Source organism: Helianthus annuus, chromosome 3, assembly GCF_002127325.2.
Source record: "Helianthus annuus cultivar XRQ/B chromosome 3, HanXRQr2.0-SUNRISE, whole genome shotgun sequence".
Lineage (NCBI taxonomy): Eukaryota > Viridiplantae > Streptophyta > Magnoliopsida > Asterales > Asteraceae > Helianthus > Helianthus annuus.
Genome location: NC_035435.2, coordinates 131,376,000 through 131,381,469, shown reverse-complemented (window position 1 = coordinate 131,381,469; position 5,470 = coordinate 131,376,000). Strand labels below are relative to the sequence as shown.

Genomic DNA, 5,470 nt, shown 5'->3' with positions numbered 1-5,470 from the left:
GTAAAGCCATATGAAAATTTATAATTTTAAGTGTGGCTATTGTTTAACCTTTGGTAACACATAATTTGTTTTTACATGACACTTGCTATCATTTTGTCACACAAAAATAAAATGACGATAGTGTGGCTAATGTTTATGTAAAGCCACATGAAGTTTTGTGCTTTTAAGTGTGGCTAATGACTAACTTTTGGTCACACATAACTTTTTTCCTGTGATGTTTGGTATGGTTTTGTCACACAAACAAAAAACAAAGTGATTATAGTGTGGCTAATGATCATGTAAAGCCAAAGAAAATTTTATACTTTTATGTGTGGCTATTGTCTAACATTGGTCACACATATTTATAATGGTTCCATGTGGTCATTTTCATATAATTAGCATTTTTATATTCATTTTTTTTTGTAAAACAAAACAACACCAAACATATAAAAACTTAAAAACCAAATAATATTAACAGTAATAAACCAAAATCCATACATAAATTTAAAATATAAATACCAAATACATAAGCTTCTATCAAAAGATATCTCCAAATGATGCAACAAGTGCAACAGAACCTGCATCACTACTAGTGGCACTTGCAACAGCAGCAAACCCATCTACTCCAATTGCTTACATAATGGTGCCTGTTGTAGGAGCTAATGCATAATCACCTGAAGCAAACTTTAATCAGTTACTGAGTGACAATAAATACTTTGTTTGCTTCGGATGCTATCCGTGAGTGAAATCTGAACACCACCAACTCCCCTTCCACCAGTGAGCATCCACTGATCAGCAATAGAAAGTGAAGCAAGACGATCTTGACCGTCTATTGTGTATGACGAAACACGGTCTTCTTGAATCCCAGCCATTGCTTCCCAAGTGGCTTTATCCGTTTGTGTAAGTCCTGACCCTTTTCGTTTCCTCTGAACTTTAGGAGTGATTATCTCTGCACTATTTCTTGGGTTCTAAGAAAAAGCCCTACGTGCCTAATTGTGCAAGTTACTTAAACTATTAGAAAAGGAAGATCGTGTAGGGGTTCCTGATTTTTGCTTTGTTTTGGGGCCCAAAACTTGTATTCGTGACTCGCGTCAAGGCAGGCTTATAGTATCCAAAATTGCCTTAGCAGCATATGTGAGGATTGTATTGTTGTCTCTTAGTGATGGGAATCCTTTAAGTATCTGGAAACAAATTACATACAATAACCGTTATGTAACATCCGTTTCTGAATAATACACACCCGTATATATACGCATATAAAGAGAGTTCTTGTTGTTTAAGGTACCATAGAAGCAGATTGCAGTTGTTTACGCATCAGCAAAACTTCAACAATTAGCTGAGGATGCTCGTGCAATGCAGAGCATCTTTGCTGCCATGGTAAAGGCAAGACCACCAATACACGAAGACCTAGGGCCCACAAATTAAGGCGGGAAAACTCTGTTTGGGTTAAGTTGCTGTCTTTTCTTTTCAGGAAAAAATGAACCTTCAAACAAAAATAACATATATTTAATTAAGTAGATTTTTTACTAAATCAATTGCTGAAACAAAGACTGTAGCCATATAAGTGGACCTGAACCAATTATGATCCATTGCCTGACCCGCCCATTTTGCACCCACTACTTACAAGCAATTGTTTAGATCGAAGGTTGGGCAATTGCTCCCATTGCAACCGGAAGAGCATCTTTTGAATCACGCAAGGAAGACAGAAACCGTGAAGCTTCAGCAGGCCCACCACCAGTTATGGGGTCAGCTGTAAGAAGTTTTACAAGTTGACACCCTAAAGTTCTCTACGAAGTTCAATAGATAACCCTGCACTTTCAGCAACATCTTAAGCAGCAGAAACAACTCCCTTTTCCGCTAACCTAAGGGCTAGACCCTCGGAATCTTCCTTACACTCTGCCGCAACCTAAGAAATTAGATATATTGGATCACAATTAACAAGAGTGATAACTAACATATCATGGATTCCGCTATTAAAAGAGTATTTAACCTCTTGCCAGCTATTGTAACGCTCGTCTGCAGTTAGTATATGACTGTACCGCATTAAAGCTTGTCTCCTTAGAACAACCTATACAGTACATACAACATGCATGTGAGATTTTTTTGTCCATTCTTTAAGATCTTTAAAAAATAATGCATTATTATAATAAAAAATCTAAATCGTAAAATTAGTAATAAACACCTCGTTTTTATAAGGATCATTTTCCAGCAAGTGACAGTGGCACATGGTGAGAACATCCAAAGCAGCATCTAATTCCCATCTAAGCAAATATCTATAGCACCAAAAAAATACATTTATGAATGAGAAACTTTCTCAAGTACTAACAAAGAATATATTTCCAGTATACATAGTTCAGTGCAAGCGTGGCTGCAAGCTGTTTATCTTTCAACCTTAGGCAATACTGCCAGTTATAACTTGGTATCCTAAAAGTCAAATTACCTGATAGATTATAAACAGTATGATCTTCCTCTTCATGTTCAATTAGTAACTAAGTAAATGATCCGAAGCACCATCGTGTAAGCATCGATCAGAAAGAGCAAGAGCGTCCATTAATTTTCCTTCTTCTATCAATCTAGAATTTTCATAAATGACATCGAGTAAGCAATAATGGGCAGTTTAGATGTTAATGTGACAGAAATAAGAATATATATGTGTGGGTGTGTATGTATTTAAAACATTTGTACCTTTCAACGGCTTTTTCGTATGGTTTTTCGTTCTCCCATACGAAAGAAAGGAAAACAGTTGTATCAGTTTCAATAGTCTCTGACTTGGGAGAATCTTGCCAAATACCACTTTCATTTCCGGTTTCAGGAATCACAGATATGGTGGGGCCCACTGCCAGGTCCTCATGTTCTAAATCAGAATCACTATCGTGCTCGCGAAATACCACTTTCATCACCGGAACCCCATGTCGTCGCTGGTGACCCACACCCTACCTTCGCTTGATTGCTGAAATCCATAAACCCCGTCACCATGTGCGGCGGACCCTGATTCCGATGGTTTAACCACCCTCGCTGCCGCTGGAGGCGTGGCAGCAGCCTACCCCGTCTCTCTCTCCCATCTCTTCCCTGATCTACACCGTCTCTCTTTCCCATCTCTTCTCCGATCTCCCCCCACCCTCTCTCTCCTCCGGTTCTGTCGGTATCTTCTGGAATCTGGAAAATGTGAGTGAGAGATGAGCAATACAACTATATTCATGAACAGATCATAAACAGATGCATCAATTTATCAATTGATTCCACATTAAACTTAGATATAGATACAGTACACTTATCATCGATAAAGCAAGACTGATCAATTCAACACAATAAGATCATTAAAATATCATATACGCATAAACAGATGCATCAATTTATCAACGGATTTAACGTAACACTTACATGTAGATACAGAAAATTATCAATACAACTAAAACCAAGAACAGATCATATATGAATAAACAGATGCATCAATTTTCCAACAGATTATCAGTAATAGTCCTCTGTTTACACTCTCAATAAAGCAAAACCGGTCAATCCAACACAATATATCAACAACGCAACTAAATTCATGAACAGGTCATAAACTGATAAACAGATGCATTAATTTATCAACCGATTTCACATAACACTTACATATAGCTACAGAAAATGAACAATACAACTAAATTCAAGAATATATCATATATGTATACAATAATAAGTGTGAAACGAGCAATTCAGTGACCTTTAATATAAGTGTGAAACGAGCAATTCAGCGACCAATATAAGTGTGAAACACCTTTAATTTCAGCAGGTTTCAAGAAACTTCCACGCAATCGGCACATTATTGGACCAATATAAGTGTGAAACGAGCAATTCAGCGACCTTAGTTGACGATACGGGTACTCCGGCCGATAACAACGTCGACAAGGGCTCAAACGCCCACATCAACAGATCATCTCCTTTAATTTGAGTAGGTTTATGTTCCTCCTCTTTTGGTTTGAGGAATGCCAACAGAGCAAAAGTTAGGGTTTGAAGATCCCTTTTTGCAAAACTGCGAAAACCGCTTTTGTAATCTTTCCCAAAATTAGGGTTTCAATATCCTTTTTTCTACTTCTTTTTGCGAACAAGAAACCCTTTAAATCGTAATGCCAGAACCAAAAAGAAAAGGAGGTGTCCTGGTTTTTTATGAGATCTAGGTTAAGAAAAACGAGAGGGAAATAGAAAATTTTTGGGTAGTGGGAATGAAAATTAAAGTTTATTTTTTAAATCTTTCATACAAAATAAAAAAACTTATAATATAATATAATTTTGTTTTTTACTAAATAATTGTATGTCAGTTAACTTTTTTAACATCTGATGTATAACATTAAACGAATCATTGTCCACTTTAAATCAAATTTAATAAAGATTAATTATGAGGATTTTCTACCAAAGTATAATCCTAAAAATACATTTTAACATCATGATAAAAAAAAACTTTACCTATTCATAAATATTTTTTGTGGGAAAAAAAGCTCATTTAACATGATGATCAAAAGCATTGCCTAACCATATATATTTTTTATTTTAATTGGAAAAAAATACGAAAAAATGTCGCTAACTATATTACCCATTGAGGTTCTTAAAGCCCAATATGGTCCATTATAACATATATAATATTATATTACCCAATGTAATCCATAAGGCCGAATATGGTCCATTAAGACATATATGATATATTAATGTCCATTGTCGTCCGCTAAAGCCCAATATGGTCCATTAAAACATATTTTATCTACTATTGTTCATTGTAGCCCATTAAGGCCCAATATGGCTCACTGAAACATAAATGGTCTATTATTGTCCATCGAGATTCATTAAGGCCCAACATGAGCCATTAAGACATCTACAATCTACTATTGTCCAACGTTATCAATTAATTAAAGCCCAATGAGGTCCATTAAGACATCTACGATCTATTATTGCCCAATGTAATCCCTTAAGGCCCAATATTGTCCACTAATACATATATGATCTACTATTATCCATTGTGATTTGTTAAGGCCCAATATGATCCATGAAAACATGTATGATCTACTATTGTCCATTGTGATCCATTAAGACACTAGTTGGTCGATTAAAACATATATGATTTACTATTGTCCATTGTGATCCATTAAGGCCCAATATGGTCCATTAAGACATATACGATCTACTATTGGCCATTGTGATTCATTAAGGCCCAATATAGTCCATTAATACATATAGATATATATTATTATTCATTGTGATCCATCAAGGCCTAATATGTATCATTAAGACATATCTGATCCACTATTGTCCATTATGATCCATTAAGACCCAATTTGGTCCATTAAGACATATATGATCTACTATTGTCCATTGTGATCCATTAAGATAGTATTTGGTTCATTAATACATGTAGGATCTACTATTGTCCATTTTAATCAATTAAAGTCTAAATGGTCCATTAAGACATATATGATCTACTATTGGCCATTGTGATCCATTACACCCCAATATGGTT

At 35.4% G+C, this 5,470-nt stretch overlaps 1 long non-coding RNA gene across 2 annotated transcripts; it reads right to left on the bottom strand.

Annotated features, from left to right (window-relative positions):
* Positions 1–426: 426 nt before the first annotated feature.
* LOC110929645 lies at positions 427–4,151 on the bottom strand. 2 transcript variants are annotated; one of them, XR_004889862.1, is made up of 8 exons: positions 3,740–4,151; positions 2,665–3,135; positions 2,420–2,552; positions 2,162–2,252; positions 1,970–2,047; positions 1,604–1,885; positions 1,265–1,462; positions 427–1,160 (listed from the first exon to the last, which is right to left on the bottom strand). It is a non-coding gene; the product is annotated as an uncharacterized LOC110929645 (long non-coding RNA). The 2 variants fall into 2 exon arrangements; XR_002587313.2 differs by having other exon boundaries at positions 3,686–4,150.
* Between the last annotated feature and the right edge of the window lie 1,319 nt (positions 4,152–5,470).